The following is a 20085-nucleotide window of genomic DNA, read 5'->3' on the forward strand; positions in this document are numbered from 1 at the left end:
TACGTTCTGCATGTGTTCACCATGACCAGATATTAAGCACTTGTGACTGAGTAAGAGGAAACAGCAAGAGGTCAAACTTATAATCCACTGAGCTCCCCCTGTGTCACTGTCAYACAGCCATTGCGTCTGGTTTGGTGTTATGCTTTTCATGTGATTTGATGTACCTGAAAGCTCGCCTAAGATAGAGGCATATTCTAACCAATCACTTCACCACTAGGAATGTTCCTGAAATGACTCCATTTAATTTGCTATTCCTCAGATTCAGTGTGATACGGCTGGCATATGGTTTTAATTTGGTGGATGATTAGTGGACAGATAACAGGGATTGAGCCCAGCAGAGTGTGGATGTGTCCCAAATGGCAGCATATAGGGCACTGTAAAGTGAATATGGTGCAATTTGAGATAAAAAGAGTGTCTTGTCATCATGGCAGATCTGAACCCCCCTGAGTACACCTTGAGCCTCCCCTTTACAGCTTATTACTTAGCCTCGCACAGCCTCGCTCAGCCTCTCAATCTCGCTCAGCCTCGCTCAGCCTCTCATACTTGGTATTCCAGGAACCAGAGAGGGAAAGGCTCAGATTACTGTGAAGGGGAGAGATCTGACCACACAACATGAGATGGGAGGAGGAAAAGGAGGAGAGGAGGAGAGAACTGGGTCGCTGAGTCTTATCCTTTCTGCTTCATTTGCATTGGGAGTGTTTGAGGGATGATACCTCAACTTAACCTCTGCCATAGTCCTGCTTTGCTCGGATTCTTGATTAAACACTCATATTTACTACCTGCTTACAGAGCACTGACTGTAGGCTTAGATTCATGTGAGTAGAGATGAACTGGGAGTAGTTCTCTACCTGTTATGCATGTTATTATCACCTGCATCATCCCTGACAACTATTAAACTGCAGACAAAAGAACAGCTGCAAACAAAGATGTTAAACAAATATGAATGGACCAGAATGGCTTCATACAGACATTAATAAATTACTTTTATTTGACATGAAAGGATATTTCAGTAAAATATACATTCCTTGACAATGCCTAGTTAAAAATGGAAGCATTTCTTATAACACATACCCATCAGAAAGTCCTATGGTGCAAGGAAATATGCAGAGGCATCCATAAAGCATGGCTATTGCAGACGTTGCTTGTTAGCAGAAGGGACGGGTGTGTGTGTGTGGCAGGGTGTGAGTGTGTGTACAGGGTGGGGTGTGTGCACTAGCTAAGCTCAGCTCAGCTCACAAGCTGGCTAATTAGCATTGCCCTCTCATTCCCTTTGAGCAGGGGAGGACAAGTGGGAGACATCATATTTCTTTGTTAGAAGCATTGTGTGTCCCCTCTGACCACAGAAACCACAGGAGTTCTGACCACAGGGGGTCACAGAGTAGACAGCGTAATCCACCATCCCCACCAGCCCCCCGTGGGAATGGCCACCAGCTAGCTCTCCCTTCCCTTCCCTAACCAACGCCCTCAGCTCAGACAACACTACTGGCATCACATACACCTATTGGATCATCATTTACTTTAAGCAATAGTTACTGTGCAGTGACATTTTCAGGCTACATGTCTGGTCCCGACTCCAGTCAGAAGACAGATGTTATGGAGGAAACAGGTGCATATTGCAGAGCTCTTTGAAGCACACTCTGATCTCTGGCTGGTTGCACTCTGAAGACACAGCAGAGATGATTCAACTGGATCCTCTGGTGTACTACGGCTTTAATTAATAGGCTCATATTACATATTATTTAGACAGTAATAATTGCCTTCACATCTCTCCTATATTTGGGGTTTATTAGCAAAAAATKAGCCCTGGTCTATTTGGGCTTTGTCAAAGTAGCAGAACAGGCCATTTTAATAATTGGTCATGCACCGGTGGCCTTGATGGAAAAGTTAGTTGTTTTCGTGTGTGTGGTTTTTTTTGTAGCTGGAACAGCTGTTTCCCAACTATCAGTGATCTCCATAAGGCTGCCTCTGAAGGCCTGTGATGATGCACTCCCTCCCGAACAAAAGAGCTCGCTTCCGCACTGTGAAAAGTTGCCCCGGGTAAGGGAACAACAGACTGCAACTGTTCAAGTCAATTCGCAGTGGCTCSGAAAAGAAGGCGTGGGGAGGGTTGCAAACAGTCTGGGCTACTCACCAGATATCAAGCTCTGGTCTCCATGGCAGATATCACATGGGTATAGGCATCCCGTCTCTCTTGCAGTCAGTCAGTCACAGCTCTGAGATTAGAACGACACCCACTGGCATTAGAGAGAAACACCTAGAGGCCTGGGAACACAAGATACAATCTCTGGTTAAAACAGTGTTACATTGTAACTGAGGCTAAACTAAGTTGATGCTCAAGGCCATGGGAACTTTCCCTGGCTGGTTGAACACATTGTTTGAGGTTGCTCATCTGGCCACTCAATATTCTTAGAAAAAAAGACAGAACTGCCAAATATAAGCAATGAGACATTCATCATTTAATTGGCTGATATCTACTCCTTTTAAACTTGGCAGCTTTGGTGAGATATGAGCACTGATCTGATTGTAAGACAACGGAAAGAAAGAAACACAAACAGCAGGAAATATATGGGAGAAAAGTGAGTTGGAGACACAATGACTATGGCTGTGTATCCCATCATGAATATTTCATTGCATTATTGTAGCTGACGAAGAACAAAGTGTAAAGAGGGGCATTATGAAACATTTATCATGTTTTGACAAGAGCTTTGGAATCTATCTATCCCTGTGCTACAAAACACATCGGATTCTTCTTCTTTCCTGATGAAGTTTTTAAAAGAGAACAGAGGTGATTAACTTTATTGGCTTTATACCCATAAACTGTAGCAAATTTCCCCTTATGATAAATCACCAGACTCCACGAGAACATACACCTGTGCTGAAGACTAGTTTAGGATACCATTTTATTGCTAGAAACAAATAAAAAAAACTTCAGAGGTATTGCCAAGTTCGTAAGTCTTCGGTTTTCTCACTTGTCTCTAAAATTTAAACCACCTACTGTACATAACATGTCCCAAGTCCGGCAGCAGAGGAGGTTGCATGCAATGCTACATAGATTACCATATTACTGTCATTCGTCTGCACAGAGCCCCTCATGCATGAAAACAGAATTCTCTACTCAGGTTTGCCATCTATTTGTATTTAGAATGGGGTTCGAGGGTTGTCCTCTCAAGCTATAATTTCATCTAATGAAGTATTTATGATGGAAGCTTTTTGTTAGTGTTAARTTCAGTCCCACCTTCTGTAATCCAATTCCACTTAGAGACTTTGCATCACATAGGAGAGAAGGTTACAAGGAAACAATGGAAGACTGACTGTGGGTGCCCGCAAATGACCTTATCTGTCATTATTGAGCAAGCAATTAGTACAGTAAACAATCGGAGGGTGATAATTCATAATCATACCCTCATGCATATTATCTATTATATTATCTGCATCTGGCAGCCATTGTTTCAAGTCTGTCTTCTAATCTACAGCTTACTTATCCTGTGTAACATTACAGGGGTGTGACAAGTACAGTACTTGACTGGTGTATGAAGTTGACATTTTGTTTTCTAACATGTCCTTGGATTTTCCACAATGGGCTCAACAACAGATTTCCCTGTTTTATCGCTGTCTCTCAGCCACCCCATCACCTGGCTCACACTGATAAGTCCTGTAGGGTCAGGTAAAGACAAGCCCTCCTGTCTGACTTTCTCTCCATTCACCCTCTCCTAGTCTCCTTCACTATATCAAAGCAATTCCTTTTTCATCCTTCAGATGTTCACCTTCCTTCCACACCTCCTATGAAGTAGAAAGATAAATAATCCTTCAATGGTGGGCTACGTTTGGCCAATGGACAGATTCTGTCAAGTAATTACCCATCACTGTGCTTCTTCTCCTTTGGACTGAGACAGTCAGATGTTAGAAAGGCAGTCCTTTCCCTTTTTTCTCCTCATCTGCCAACCCTCCTACTAAGAGTGCTGTGGACTTCTCTCACACTGTTACGTTCTGTCCATCAACCACTCTGAACCATGTATTGGAGTGTCGTGGAAACAGGGACAGACAGTTCAGATCAGAATATGAACAGATGAGGAAGCATCACTTCACCGACCACACTCGGTCTCGGTCTCTGACCACATAACATCTCGTTATTTGTTATTTTATTTTATTGTATTACTTTTTATTTTTGACTTTATTTATTTAGTAAATATTTTCTTAACTCTGTATCTTGAACTGCATTATTGGTTAAGGGCTCGTAAGTAACCATTACACGGTAAAGTCTACACCTGTTGTATTCGGCACATGTGACAAATAACATTTGATGTGATTTGAGTTTTGCACTGTCTATTATCCTGATCAGGAARTCTTTAAGCCAACTTTTARAACTTTAAAAAGGATTTAGGCTTAATGTAAATAATGTAAAATATGCTGTATGTTGATGATTCATTTATTTGCATAACAATGGGTATGCTTCATCCAAACAAACCCTGCTGAAAGGCATCTATACTACAATTGGGAAATCTACATATACAATAAAGGCCTGTCTTAGTTATTCTKCCTCACAGTAGCTCCTGCTTCCRTTTCTGGCAGAGAGAAAACAGACAAACTGTTGGGATGACAGTGGATTTTAATCCACTGGGATATTGTCTCTTCCTAAAGAAGGTAAAACTAAAAGGCCTCAGGTGATAGTCTGTCAGATCCTGCCGATCTCATTTAAGGACAAAAAAAATGCTTTCAAGCCCAAATCAATTATAGATATTTTTACCAAATACATACTGTACATAGCCTACACACTGTAGGGAGCCTATATTCTCCATCTCTCTAAACTACACCATCCAGGTATCGACAGAACAACCCCTTAGCTTGCCATGAGGTAAAATAGGACCCTGGCCTCATATAGTCTTTCATGATATGGGAAATCAATTTCTAAATAACCAAGTGAGGYACATTCTGTGTATTCATCACAGAATTTAATTATTCTTCAATTGCCTCGGTGGGGTAAAAGGTCAGATTTTGGTGTCAGATTGGTTCTACCAATCTGTCAGAACATTCTACCACAAGTCAAGTGACGTGAGTAGTCGAAGATGCTAGCTTGCAAGAGCGAGGGCAACGAGCCGCAGCAGCGAGTGTCAGCAGCGAGAGCAAGGCTGCATTGGAATCTGTTGACGAGCAAGTTGATGAGCAACATACTGAAGTAAGAGAAATTGACACTGTTCCTGTTCTCCGTCATGGATAGGCTTAGTCCTCCTACTCTTATGCTGAAAAAAWATATATATATTTTTTTAAGGAAAACAATTTTTGGGGAAAGAAATGTGTGTTATTGAAAATTGCATGTTATGCAGGTTGAGTAAACAAATGTGATGTGACATGTGTAGTTACATAGAAAAGTAGTTTTCTTTTAAAGGAAAGAAGATGTGTTGTTATGTGTTAATAACATTTAGACTACGTTACCCAGCAGGCTATGCGGGCGCGGGAGATGGTTAAAGAATGCCTTGCATGTCTAAACATGGAGTTTCTAGCTGAAGTATATGTTCATTAAAAGTAGTTAAACCTACGCCCCGGTTTGTCATTATATAAGGAACAAACATAACAGTGAGAATGTCATATTTTAGCAGGTGTGTCCCTCCTCACCTGCCCCTAACTGCCTGAAATGAAGACAAGCAATAAAGCAGCAGCTCCAGCTGTAACAAGCTCCTGAAAGGACGGGTCAGGATGACTCAGCACTGGACACAATGAGCCATTTGATCAGGGAACAGTGGGAATGGTATAGAGTGACAGATAGTTGTAGCAAAGATAAAGTCAAGCTTAACCACAATGTAACAATAACACCTTTTTCCAAGGGGCAGCTACTACTTGTTCAGGCTTTAATACCTTACTGTACAGAACTTTGAATTAATGCAGTGGTGTAAAGTACAAATACTTTAAAGTACTACTTAAGTAGTTTTCTGGGGTATCCGTAATTTACTATTTATATTTTTAAGAACTTTTACTTCACTATATTCCAAATGAAAATAATGTACTTTTTACTCCATACATTTTCTCTGACACCCAAAAGTACTCATTACATTTTGAATGTTTAGCAGGACAGGAAAATKGCCCAATTCACACACTTATCAAGATAACATTCTTGGTCATCCCTACTGCCTCTGATCTAGCGGACTCACTAAACACAAATGTGTCATTTGTAAAGTATGTCTGAGTGTGCCTATGGGTATCCGTAAATTAAAACATTTAAAATTAAATKGTACTGTCTGGTTTGCTCAGTWTAAGGAATTTGAAATGATTTATAGTTTTACTTTTGATAATTAAGTATATTTAAGCAATTACATTTACTTTTGGTACTTAAGTATATTTAAAACAAAAYACTTTTAGACTTTTAATCAAGAAATATTTTACTGGGTGACTTTCACTTGAGTCATTTCCTATTAAGGTAATCTTTACTTTTACTTAAGTATGACATACAGTGCATTCGGAAAGTACTCCTTCACTTTTTCAATTTTTTAAAAAACTTTACAGCCTTATTCTAAATGTATTCAATCTTTTTTTTCACTCATGAATCTACACACAATAGCCTGTAATGACAAAGCAAAAACTGCTTTTTAGAAATGTTTAGAAATGTATTCAAAATTAAAAACTGAAATATCACATTTACATAAGTATTCAGACCCTTTAATCAGTACTGTGTTGAAGCACCTTTGGCAAAGATTACAGACTCAAGTCTTCTTAGGAATGACGCTACAGGCTTGTCACACCTGTATTTGGGGAGTTTCTCCCATTTTTCTCTGCAGATCCTCTCAAGCTCTGTCAGGTTGGATGGGTAGCATCGTAGCACAGCAATTTTCAGGTTTCTCCAGAGAYGTTCGATCAGGTTCAAGTTCTGGGCTCTGGCTGGGMCACTCAAGGACATTCAGAGACTTGTAGCCACTCCTGCGTTGTCTTGGCTGTGTGCTTAGGGTTGGTTTCCTGTTGGAAGGTGAACCTTCGCTCTGGAGGAGGTCTTCATCAAGGGTCTTTCTGTACTTTGCTCCGTTCATCTGTCCATGATCCTGACTAGTCTCCCAGTCCCTGCCACTGAAAAACATCCCCACAGCATGATACTGCCACCTCCATGCTTCACCGTAGGGATGGTGCCAGGTTTCCTCCAGACGTGACGTTTGGCATTCAGGCCAAAGAGTTCGATCTTGGTTTCATCAGACCAGAGAATCTTGTTTCTCGTGGTCAGAGTCTTTAGGTGCCTTTTGGCAAACTCCAAGCAGSCTGTCATGTGCCTTTTACTGAGGAATGCMACTCTAACCTTCCCCGGATCTGTGCCACAACACAATCCTGTCTCGGAGCTCTACAGACAACTCCTTCAACCTCATGGCTTGGTTTTYGTTCTGACATGAACTGTCAACTGTGAAACCTTATGGGTGTGTGCCTTTCCAAATCATGTCCAATCAATTGATTTTACCATAGGTGGACTCCAATCAAGTTGTAGAAACATATCAAGGATGATCAATGGAAACAGGATGCACCTGAGCTCAATTTCGAGTCTCATAGAAAAGGGTCTGAATACCTATGTAAATAMRTTTTTATATATATATACAYTTGCAAACATTTTTAAAAACCACATTTTCCTTTGTCATTATGGGGTATTGTGTATAGATTGATGAGAAAAAKAAATAATTKTATTAATTTTAGAATAAGGCTGTAACGTAACAACATGTGGAAAAAGTCAAGGGGTCTGTATAAWTTCCGAATGCACTGTATGGGCACTTTTTCCACCACTGGAATAACGTTGGGACATCGCAGCATCAGAAACACAGGCAGGACATCAATCAAATTAAGKATTCAATGATTTTCTGCAACATAATATGACCTCTATCAAATTTGTATTGCGTCTAACAAATAGGTTGTTAGTAACATTAATGCTCCCAATCTGTCAGGATTACGAGAGGATGCCACTGAAATTAATCTGTTTAGATACTTGAAATCTGTTTCAAAGTCAGTCCCTCTCATTTGAAGTTAATTACCTTATTCCATGGCAGGCACGATCATGTCTTCCTGACGACTTACAAAGTGCTAAGTGTTTGATGTCATACAGAATGCTTAGTGTAAGCTGGAAGACAAACAACCTCCGACCAGTAATGATTACTGAGGCCAAGCAGCCATTTTGGGTAGATGTTGTGCTGATAATCCACTATAGTTCCCCTCTAATGAGTCCCAATATGTATCTCAGAGGGGCATGGTGGTTGTCAGCCCAATCTTTATTTGAGGTGGGACTAGAATATGTTTTCGTCTGAAATTGCTTTTAGGTGCAGTTTGATTGGTTAATAGCTTTTTGTATTAGCCTTGACCAACCTTTGACATTAAAGGTCAAGTTAAAGCTAACGGCCAATGTGCTAGCCAATCAATAGCCATGAATCTGGTGCAGGGCCAGGGTTAAGAGCCCTTAAAGGAGGAAAGGAATTTTATAAAGTGCATCTCAATGACAATTTGGATTCTTAGTTATGGTTATATTGAGTTTAAATCGAAATTGTGCTATACTTGTGTATATGTGTGTGTCAGATTTGGCACACACAGAGAATGATGCCTGCTCTTCTTAATTTGAGTAGGTTTTGCATTTCTGGCCCTGGTGCCCTTGGAAGACTCCAGAGAATGATTCAAGCAGGCATCAGCGATAGTTCTGCCAAAATCTTGTATACCTCTGCCAGTAGRGCATAGCTTGCATCCAACACAAACAGCCCAGCATTGAAACAATCCGAAGCAGCTGTTTAAATCATCTAATGAATCGTTACAGTAAATTAACTTCTCTGGGATATGTGGGACTCTAACGTCCCACTTGGCCAAAAGCCAGTAAAAATGCAGAGCGCYAAAATCAAATAAATTACTATAAAAATCTAACTTTCATGAAATCACACATGAAAGACACCAAATTAAAGCTACACTTGTTGTGAATCCAGCCAACATGTCTGATTTCAAAAAGGATTTACGGCAAAAGCACACCTTGCGATTATGTTAGGTCAGTACATAGCCACAGAAAAACACAGCCATTTTTCCAGCCAAAGTGAGGAGTAACAAAAAGCAGAAATAGAGATAAAAATGTATCACTAACCTTTGATGATCTTCATCAGATGACACTCATAGGACTTCAATGTTACACAATACATGTATGTTTTGTTCGGTAAAGTTCATATTTATATCCAAAAATCTGAGTTTAGGCGGGACGCTACTGTCTCACTTGGCCAAAAGCCAGAGAAAATGCAGAGCGCTTTCATTAAATCACACATGAAAGATACCAAATTCAAGCTACACTGGTTGTGAATCCWGCCAACATGTCAGAATTCAAAAATACTTTTGTAATACAACTTTAGGTATTTTTTAAATGTAAATAATCGATAAAATTGAAGAYGGGATGATCTGTGTTCAATACAGGATTAAAACAAACTGTAGCTAGCTTTCTGGTCACGCGCCTCTAACTAACAGTACACTTCCAGTGACCCTCGTTCAAGATGGCCGTAYTTCTTCAKTACACAAAGGAAAAAACCTCAACCAATTTCTAAAGACTGTTGACATCCAGTGGAAGCGGTAGGAACTGTAAGAATGTCAATTAGAATTCTGTATTCCCAATGAAAATCCATTGAAAAGAGAGTGACCTCAAACAAAAAAAAAAATCTGAATGGTTTCTCCTGTTATACTCACAGACATTATTCAAACAGTTTTAGAAACTTCAGAGTGTTTTCTATCCAAATCTACTAATAATATGCATATCTTATCTTCTGGGGATGAGTAGCTGGCAGTTGAATTTGGGTATGCTTTTCATCCAAACGTGAAAATGCTGCCCCCTATCCTAGAGAAGTTTTAACATAATATCAACTAGTTTAGGTGCAATTTAGACATGTTCACCAGTTTATTCTGAGAGATATGAGGGTAAAGGAGTTTTTTGGGGGGGGAAATTCTCAATTGAGCAGATGAGTTCAAATAAATGACCTCATAGTTTAGATGTTCCTTTGCAAATATTTAAGAGTGTTCTCTTGATGTCTCTGAGGAGTATTGTTTTGGCCTGTCTACCAAATKACTCTTTCCCCCAGTTTACAGTATGATTATCCCCGGGGCAACACGCTGTCCTTCCGTATGAAAATCAAGCTACATTTTCATGTAAGAACAAATTGCTTGAGCGGATTATATTTCACATTTACCTAATTCCCACAAGATGCTTTTGTAATTTTCTACAGATTATGTGTGTAATCTTTTCCACAGGCAGGTCTTTGAATGTTAAATGCAGGCTGTGGTTAGTTCTACCAGTATCACAGTAATACCTGGCATATTGTGATTTGCAGGGAGATGCTCTTGCCAGATCAATAGAACAAAAAAAGCATCTGAGGCATCTTGACATTTCAAACAAAATCGCAGGCCCTTAATTGGGTTTTCTCGGATCATTAGCGGAAAGACATTACAGGGGATTGTTAAACCACCAGAGGTACATGTGCTTGTGATTACATGCACAGATGTCAGAGAAAACGTGCTCCAAATACATCTGTTATGCTTCTGCAATAGTACCACAAGGTAGGCTACTTAGTTGTTCCTAGTAAATACCACTGCACCGCATGAACCCTAACTAATATACTGTAGGTACTGAATTGGTCAAAATGGAGGTTTATTGTCCCCTCTCACAAAGAAATGTAGGGCCTCCTGGTTTGATATTAACATTCACATCACATTCCACCAACTCAGCAGAAATGTGCCAAACACCATAAATGCAAAATTGGTCAGGACGAAGAGTGGTATGAAATTTGATTTATTGTACAATTCTCATTTTCATGGCCCGATGAATGAACGCGTGAGTCAATAAGAAGAATCAGAGGAGATCACCCAGAAARAGGGAACYTTTTGTCATAAAGWACAGTCTTCTGTGATGTCCTCTGAGGCTTTATAATCTGGATTGTTGTCTGGATGTGTGGTCGGTTGCATCAGCATGCTTTCTGATCACAGTAATTGTATCAGACTTTCATATTCAATGCAGATATAATACTGTAAATTGGGGCAGTTCCTGTACGGTAGGATAAGCTTTTACGACTCCCTTGCTTGGCCAATTGAGCTTTAACCTGAGGACGCAGCTATGCTCTATGATACTTARGTGATTTTGTGGTTCAGTGACTCCTTATAATCATATGGCGTGGCACTTCTATTTCCAGGAACATTTATTTGTTACGGAGGGCTAATACATGCAACACAATTTAACCTGCGTCCATTTATTTTCTAATAATTTCATCAAGTGTAATATTATACAGTCCCTATAGTATAGCAGCCTATACGTTTAACTCCATCTTGTTTTTGGTCTTACACTCTACAGACTATGGTATACCTGCACTCCATAACATGGGATTTATTTTACACACTGACAAAGGAATGGATTTCCTATCAACATTTAAATTAGGGTTTTCTTCATAAAAAGCTGTTGTGCTTTTTATGTTGCAAAAAGACATTGCCCCATGTTCACAAATTCATATATGGAGATTACCTGGATTAGTGAGACAACTATTAGCATTGACATAGTGTCGAACATATCCTGTTACATACCATCCTGAAGGGGTGAAAAAAGCTTCAGTTGACACCATCCCTGGTTAATCCCCTGGCAGGTATCAATGAAACAGAATGTTGAGTCCCAGGCAGCTCACAGACGACCAGACTGGTTGAGTGGGAAAGAAATGACTTTCAGTGTCTCTACATAAGGACATGCTATTTAAAGATGTTCCCCTCCACAGTAATCCTTCATAGTACTCCTTTACTGAACACTGTACTCTAACACAGAGCCTCCATCATAGCCCCAGCATTGCCAAATGAATGTGACAACTTCTGTAAACAAGGGCAGAGACTATCGACGAACCCTCCTTGCTAATGAAGCCAGATAAATCTCCCTGCTCTGCTCCCCGAGTCTCTGTGTGTAAACAATGTTAGAGCTGCTCCTGTGCTCTGTCAGACCTGTCACACTGACAGCCTGTGCTACTGCTCAAGACTAAATCATATGCACAACACCAACCAACCTAAGACAAGCTGGGTGCCGCTGCTGGGAAAACACAACAGCTTATCATTTCCTATCCTCATTGAAAAGGCAAAAAGAAAAGTCTGTTGCTGCTCTAGAATATTCATGGTTTGTGTAATTTGAAGTCCTGCACTTCTATATTTATAGAATTTTTTCAAAACACATTGGTTTTGTGTCTGTCAAGACAAGAAGAAGGATGAACACAGAAGAGATCAGAGTCTGCTCACTCCGATCCGATAATTAGCAATACACCAAAGCAGGAATAAAGGCAGCTAATCTTAAAAGTAGAAAGTAGAGCTAGCGACAATCTGATTTCCCCTTTATCTGCTTGTTTTCCTCCCAAACACTAGCTCACAAACTGGCACAGGATCAGGAAGGTTCTTTAGCAGCCGTATTACCTGTCTACAAGTTCGCAATCCAAACTAATATGGTTTCTTTTTTTCCCAGCTCACAATTGAATCTCTCTGTTAAACTCCTCTAGCTTCCCATTTGACAAAGCTAGCTACACAACATGTGACATAAATATGAGATAGACGTCACATAAAAATTCACCATTACTGTAATTATTGGCACAACATGGTTTATGTGGCTCATATATAATGCAAGTACCTTCCCCAAAACAAAGTAAAAAAACAAAAACAGATCCCCAGCACCCTCAGCGCTAACCCCCTGCCACTGAGAATTAATAATACAGTTCAAGACGCATTGGAAACTAGAATGAGTCCCCTAAGTGCCCATGTGGTCTAATTTGTCTGAGTAAAATTGAAATCACTGCTTAAATCTTACAGTGAAAAACTAACTTTGAAGATGTTGCAGTTCTCTGAGTTTAATTGGGTAGTAGCTTTCATGCACTTGACAGTCATTTCAAATTCCATTTTACTTCAACCCCCAACAAAATTCCCTAAGATGTTATTGAAACAGAGGTGTCGGTTTAAGTGCCAAAAAAAGCAAAAAAAAATGTACAATACATTTTGTTTTCTTTCATAGCTCAGATTGTATAAAAGTGTCACGCCCTGACCGAAGATTGCTTTGTATGTTTCTATTTTTAGTTTGGTCAGGGTGTGATGTGGGTGGGTATTCTATGTTGTAGGTCTAGGTTTTCTATTTCTATGTGTTTGGCCTGGTATGGTTCWCAATCAGAGGCAGCTGTCTATCGTTGTCTCTGATTGAGAGCCAYACTTAGGTAGCCTGTTTTCCSACKTTTGTTTRTGGGTGGKTATTTTCTGGTTAGTGTTTGTTGCACCTGTCAGAACTGTTCGTTTCGTTGGTCGTTTTGTTGTTTTTGTTCGTGTATTCATATTGATTAAAAGTATTATGGATACGTACCACGCTGCACTTTGGTCCTCCTCTCCTTCAGCCCGCGACGATCGTTACAAAAAGGTTGAAAACTTGGGCAGAGTTTAAAGTCTTACTACCACTGTACATGTTCCGTAGATGCAGCTGAGGCTTTCTACAGTACACCATATTATCCATTGTTTTTAGGTAACATAGAGTACAAGTGAGCATCCTGTTTATAAGAATTCATCCAGTAGTATCATCCCTCCTGATCCTATGCACTCAAGCACACTTATCTGTGAATGTATTATTGATATAGCTGGGCGATAACACTACACTGAGGTCTTACAGATCCATCTCGCTCAGAAAGGACGGAGCATCTCAGTAGGGAGCCTCAGTCTAAGTCCTCCATGTACACTTCAACAGCGGTAAACATATGTACCAGAGAGTGTGAAGTGGAACAAGTCACCTCCAGGAGGGTACAGTGGGCCTTTATGAAATGTTAAAGTGGGCCTCAAATATGCTCATTGTTTCTCGTGATCGTATAATACAGGAGGGCAGCTATAGAACATGTATTTTACTCTTTATCAAGCCTTCAGAGATTCCCTCCAACAGTGATGGAAAAATAAGAGCTTCATCAGAATGAAATGGGTTATGTCAAGTATCCAGAACAGATGTGGATGTTTTGGGGGTTATAATGTGTTTGCACCAGAGCCTCTGCACTTGATGGAAAGTGAAAGACTTGACAAGCTGTTTCATTCTCGTACTTTATGTGACTTGACATGCATATTTTCTCAGATTTTAACAACTGTTATCCCTATGTGATTTGGATAGTGAGGAAATATACACTCAGGGGCCAGTTTATTAGGTACACTCATCTAGTACAGGGTCGGAACCCCTTTGCCACAGAACAGCCTGAATTCTTTGGGGARTGGTTTCTACAAGGTATGGCGTTCAAACTTTGCTCAATTGGTATCAAGGGACATAACGTGTGACAGGAAAACATTCCCCACACTATTGTAACGTTCACCCTGTTTCACAGCAATAACATCTTYATAAAACACTTTCAAACTATAGAAAACTGAAAAGAACTAAGTTACAGAGAAACTGAAGCTTTAGAATTTCTTAGTACTCCTTAAGTATGTAAATGGATCAAAAATAATCACCCAGAAATATTATAGTACAAACTCTAAATTATATTGTACAACGTTCAGGCCCAGACAACAAAAACAATGAGTCCATAACTTTTCACAATGAGTCCGTAACTAAAACACCCAATAATTGTCCGTTCATCCGTTCACCCAAATCCGAAAGAAATCTGATCCATCCATGACACGGTGATAAGAGCCAAAACTCAAAGTCATAAAACTCCAACAAAAAAACAAACTTCCACAGCCTTAAAAAAAGTAAAGAAATATCGGCGTGGCAACAAAAACAACACGGAACAAAGATTGAGCTCATCGCGACGTAAGTGATCCTCCTTCSCACCGATGACTTCAATCGTTCAACAACTGCCCGTAAAATCCAAGGGGATTTCGGGTATACTCCACTGGTTAGAGATGCGCGTTGGAACAGGTACACATAACACGTATTCCAGACACATATCAGCGATCTAAACCAACACTTTAAATAACAATTTCTCTACAAATGATCCTTGCGAACCTAGGTCCCAAACAGACTCCTCAGGAGCGGCATTACTCTCCTTTTCCCTGGTGAAAAACGAATTATCACCCCTTTTCTCCCATACAGCATTGACAGAGCATTCAATGGAAAAAAACTACATAAAGTTCACAAATATTAGACCTTACATACCCTTAGTGTCAGTTCACGTTTGTCTCCTTTGTAAGTGCCTACAGTGTGTGTAAAATGTGTTACACCATTACACCATCGCAACCAGCCCGTACCGCTGACACCAGGCAGGAGGATGGGACCATGGACTCATGCTGCTTACTCCAAATCCTGTCAGGAACCGGATTCGTCAGAGGAGGCGATGTTTTTCCACTCCTCAATTGTCCAGTCTTGTTTTTAATTGATGGGAATGGAACCCGGTGTGGTCATCTGCTGCAATAGCCCATCCGTGACAAGGACCGACGAGTTATGCATTCCAAGACACTGTTCTCCACACCACTGTTGTACTGCATCGTTATTTGCCTCTTTGTGGCCCGCCTGTTAGCTTGTACGATTCTTGCCATTCTCCTTTGACCTCTCTCATCAACGAGCTGTTTTTGCCAACAGGACTGCCGCTGACTGGATGCTTTTTGTTTGTTGCACCATTCTCGGTAAACCCTAGACACTGTTGTGCATGAAAAGTCCAGGAGGCCAGTTGCTTCTGAGGAACTGGAACGYCTGACACCGATGATCATACCACTCTCAAAGTCGCTTAGGTCACTTGTTTTGCCCATTCTAATGTTCAATCGAACAGTAACTGAATGCCTCGATGCCTGTCTGCCTGCTTTATATAGCAAGCCACGGCCACGTGTTTGTAGGAGCGAACCATTTTCACGATCAGGGTGGTGAACCTAATAAACTGGCCACTGAGTGTATAACCAATAGTAATGGGTTAGAATTACTAAGCACATTTGACAGTATCCAATCTGACTTCTCTTGGCATGCTTAACATTGAAATTGGAGAACTGCTAGTCCCACACCATCAAGCTGCTCCAATGCATTTGTAAAGAGTCTCAATGTACCCGTGCGTGTAGACTGGAATAGCCTGACTTCAACCTTACACTTCACTGGCTTCCTAGAGAGTACGCTACATGGCGTATATGATAGTAAGCTGAGCTTATTCCCCAGAGTTTGCCCYCACTATCGGTACCTCACAGATTTGATTCTTCCTCACAGTCCGACACAAGTACTCCATTCCACTCAGAAGTTTCAGGCAATCTTTACTTTTGAGTGCCACAAAAGTCAACAGATGTCCCATGTTGGACCTTCCTATTATGAGGCAATCTAAGTGAGTTTGGCTGTGGGTCAAAGGGTAGTGTTGTTCACCACACAGTGAAACATGGGTACTGTGGAGGAGACTGAGCAACAGCTGGGGATGGTGCAGTAAACCACTGAGAGGATGTCACTTACAGTACAGCATTAATATGATTAATTGAAGTTAACATGCTTGGTTCCTCAAGCTTAAAACACTTGAAACCTGCCAAGCATATCTGACGACAGGTCAGTTCACTCCAATTTATTTGTCGAAAGGAGAGGACACGAGGTGACATGAGTACAGAGGGAATTTAATCAACCTGCTATCCAGATGCTTTAGTCAGGTTCTGCTCTACAAGCAGACTGTTTCAGCGTGAGATGCACATCTGAACATGGCCACTGGTGCATGGCTAATGACCAATACAGGAATCCTGCACATATTACCATGACAACTTTTAGCAGAAAACTGTTTTGGTTGTCAAGGGAAGTGCATATCAATGATTTAAATGTACACTATATGACTAATTGGKGGCGCTGTRTTGAAGCCACCGAGCCTCCATCTTGGCACTTCCCCACCATTGTAAAACATTTTTGGGACGCTATAGAAAAGCATTTATTAATATCTACATTCGTTTTTGCCACACATGTACTACATTACAGACACCCTAATGCATACTTTAAAATGATATMATGTGAGCWAAAAAAAWATATATATATACAAATATTTTCCTTAAAGTACTATTTTATTTTTCTATTACTGATGTTACTGTCCCCACTACAACCAATAAATACTTAATACATGTAATGTTGTCCTTTAATTGARCTACTGTCAAATGAAATGTATTCCTATGGAGAACTTCTCCTACTGGGGAGTGCCAATATGGCCGACCGGTGGCTTCAAAGCCTCTCATTGGCCAATACATAGTATTAGCAATCCAGGGTTTATATACRGTGCCTTCAGAAAGTATTCATACCCCTTGACTTGTACATTTTGTTGTGTTAAAGCCTAAATTCAAAATGGATTCTAAAAAAAAATCTCACCCATCTACACACAATACCCCATAATGAGAAAGTCAAAACATGTTTTTAGAATTTTGTACAAATATATTAAAAATGTAATACAGAAATATATTGTTTACATAAGTATTCACACTCAATACATATTAGAATCACCTTTGGCAGCGATTACAGCTGTGAGTCTTTCTCKGTAAATCTCTTAAGCGCTTTGCACACYTGGATTGTGCAATATTTGCACGTTATTATTTTTACAATTCTTCAAGCTCTGTCAAGTTGGTTGTTGATCATTGCTAGACAGCGAGTCTTGCCATAGATTTTCAAGCTGATTTAAGTCAAAACTGTAACTACGCCACTCAGGAACATTCAATGTTGTCTTGGTAAGCTCCAGTGTATATTTTTTATTCATTTCTAACAATTTCTAAAAACATAATTCCACTTTGACATTATGGGGTATTGTGTGTARGCCAGTGACACAAAATCTCAATTTAATCCAATAAAATCTGTCCATAACACAACAAAATGTGGAAAAAGTCAAGGGTTGTGAAWACTTTCTGAAGGCACTGTACATCATTGGTGCATACAGATGTAGGATCTGCACAGCAGGAAATGCAAATGTGGAGTGTATTCAAGGTTTAAAAAGGCTTAAAACATTTGTAATWTCCACTTTAAAATGTCCATTATTTAYAATCCACATAATAATTCACATTTCATGTTGCTGCAGGATTATTTTCCTGCTGTAGAAAACTGGCTCAAATTCAGACACAGACAAGGAGGGATCAGACACATTTTCAGATTGGATGCTCTCTGTTAAACACAATTTGCATTCCAGCTTTTGATGCATTTTTTKGTTGAGATTTCTCTGTAAATGTACATCAATGATGTAGCAGCAATTACCAATAATGCCGCTGAATGCTTGCCCCGTGGGGAAATGTGTGTGAAACACTGGGCTCCTTCCTCACCTTGGTCTTTTGGGAAAGGATTTAAGCAGTCAGATAGAGTCACAGTAGCAAAGTGATTAGAGGCAATATCGATCCATGTCTTTGRGTAACTTCTCTGTTCAAAGTGAGTGGACTACGCCTCAATTTGTTTCTTTAGCCCTCCCGATGACTGCATATTTTCCTAAAGCTATTCTACGACAAACAGGATTTAAAAAATGCTCAGCGGCCGTCAGTCGAGCATAGAATGGCATACTGGTTGTCAGCATCAAGGAACTTATTTCTCTACATATGATCCCAGGCAAGTTTATTACGCCTATAATCATATGATCATATMTTTTTTTTAAGTGATAAAGTGCTTGTGACAATCTTACAACCTGTAGTGACTTCACAATACAGGCCTTACCAGATGGAGAGGAAGGCATTTCACAAAAGCAATAGTGTGCTAGATAAAAAAAATTGTTACTTGAAATGTTTGTGCACCACAACCAGTAGTTAGTATCACATCATAGATTGAATGGACTGTGTATGATAGACTATCACAGGCAGGTACAGTAATTTAAGTACGTGTAAAGGCTGTGGATGATTAAATTTGCACATGAAATGGAGGCGGCTACCTGCGTGCTAACAAATACCCAAATACAGTTGAAGTCGGAAGTTTACATACACTTAGGTTGAAGTCATTAAAACTCAYTTTTCAACCACTCCACAAATGTCTTGGTAACAAACTATAGTTTTGGCAAGTCGGTTAGGACATCTACTTTGTGCATGAGACAAGTMATTCTTCCAACATTTGTTTACAGACAGATTATTTCACTTATAATTCACTGTATCACAATTACAGTAAGTCAGAAGTTTACATACACTAAGCTGCCTTTAAACAACTTGGAAAATTCCAGAAAATTATGTCATGGTTTTAGAAGCTTCTGATGGGCTAATTGACATCATTTGAGCCAAGTACCTGTGGATGTATTTCAAGGCCTACTTTCAAACTCATTGCCTCTTTGCATGACATCATGGKAAAATCAAAAGAAATCAGCCAAGACCTCAGAAAAAAAATTGTACACCTCCACAAGTCTGGTTCATCCTTGGGAGCAATTTCCAAAATCCTGAAGGTACCACGTTCTATACAAACAATAGTACGCAAGTATAAACACCATGGGACTACGCAGCCGTCATACCGCTCAGGAAGRAGACGCGTTCTGTCTCCTAGAGATTAACAACATCCCAGAAGAACAGCAAAGGACCTTGTGAAGATGCTGGAGGAAACAGGTACAAAAGTATCTATATCCACAGTAAAACGAGTCCTATATCGACATAACCTAAAAGGCCGCTCGGCAAAGAAGAAGCCACTGCTCCAAAACCGCCACAAAAAAGCCAGACTACGGTTTGCAACTGCACATGGGGACAAAGATCGGACTTTTTGGAGAAATGTCCTCTGGTCTGATGAAACAAAAATAGAACTGTTTGGCCATAATTACCATTTTTATGTTTGGACGAAAATGGGGGAGGCTTGCAAGCCGAAGAACACCATCCCAACCGTGAAGCACAGGGGATGGCAGCATCATGTTGTGGGGGTGCTTTGTTGCAGGAGGGACTGGTGCACTTCACAAAATAGATGGCATCATGAGGCAGGAAAATTATGTGAATATATTGAAGCAACATCTCAGACATCAGTCAGGAAGTTAAAGCTTGGTCGCAAATGGGTCTTGCAAATGGACAATGACCCCAAGCATACTTTCAAAGTTGTGGCAAAATGGCTTAAGGACAACAAAGTCAAGGTATTGGAGTGGCCATCACAAAGCCCTGACCTCAGTCCCATAGAAAAGCTGTGGGCAGAACTGAAAAAGTGTGTGCAAGCAAGGAGGCCTACAAGCCTGACTCAGTTACACCAGCTCTGTCAGGAGGAATTGGCCAAAATTCACCCAACGTATT

The 20085-nt window shown here is 40.2% G+C and overlaps 1 protein-coding gene across 1 annotated transcript in view; it reads right to left on the reverse strand.

Annotated features, from left to right (window-relative positions):
* Positions 1-20085, reverse strand: part of LOC111958567 (leucine-rich repeat and fibronectin type III domain-containing protein 1-like) — a 136424-nt gene that overhangs the window by 22980 nt on the left and 93359 nt on the right. The window contains 1 exon segment of the mRNA XM_023979834.2: positions 2132-2262. The gene's annotated coding sequence lies outside the window, so the exon portion shown is untranslated.

This window comes from Salvelinus sp. IW2-2015, linkage group LG4p, assembly GCF_002910315.2.
Source record: "Salvelinus sp. IW2-2015 linkage group LG4p, ASM291031v2, whole genome shotgun sequence".
Classification (NCBI taxonomy): domain Eukaryota; kingdom Metazoa; phylum Chordata; class Actinopteri; order Salmoniformes; family Salmonidae; genus Salvelinus; species Salvelinus sp. IW2-2015.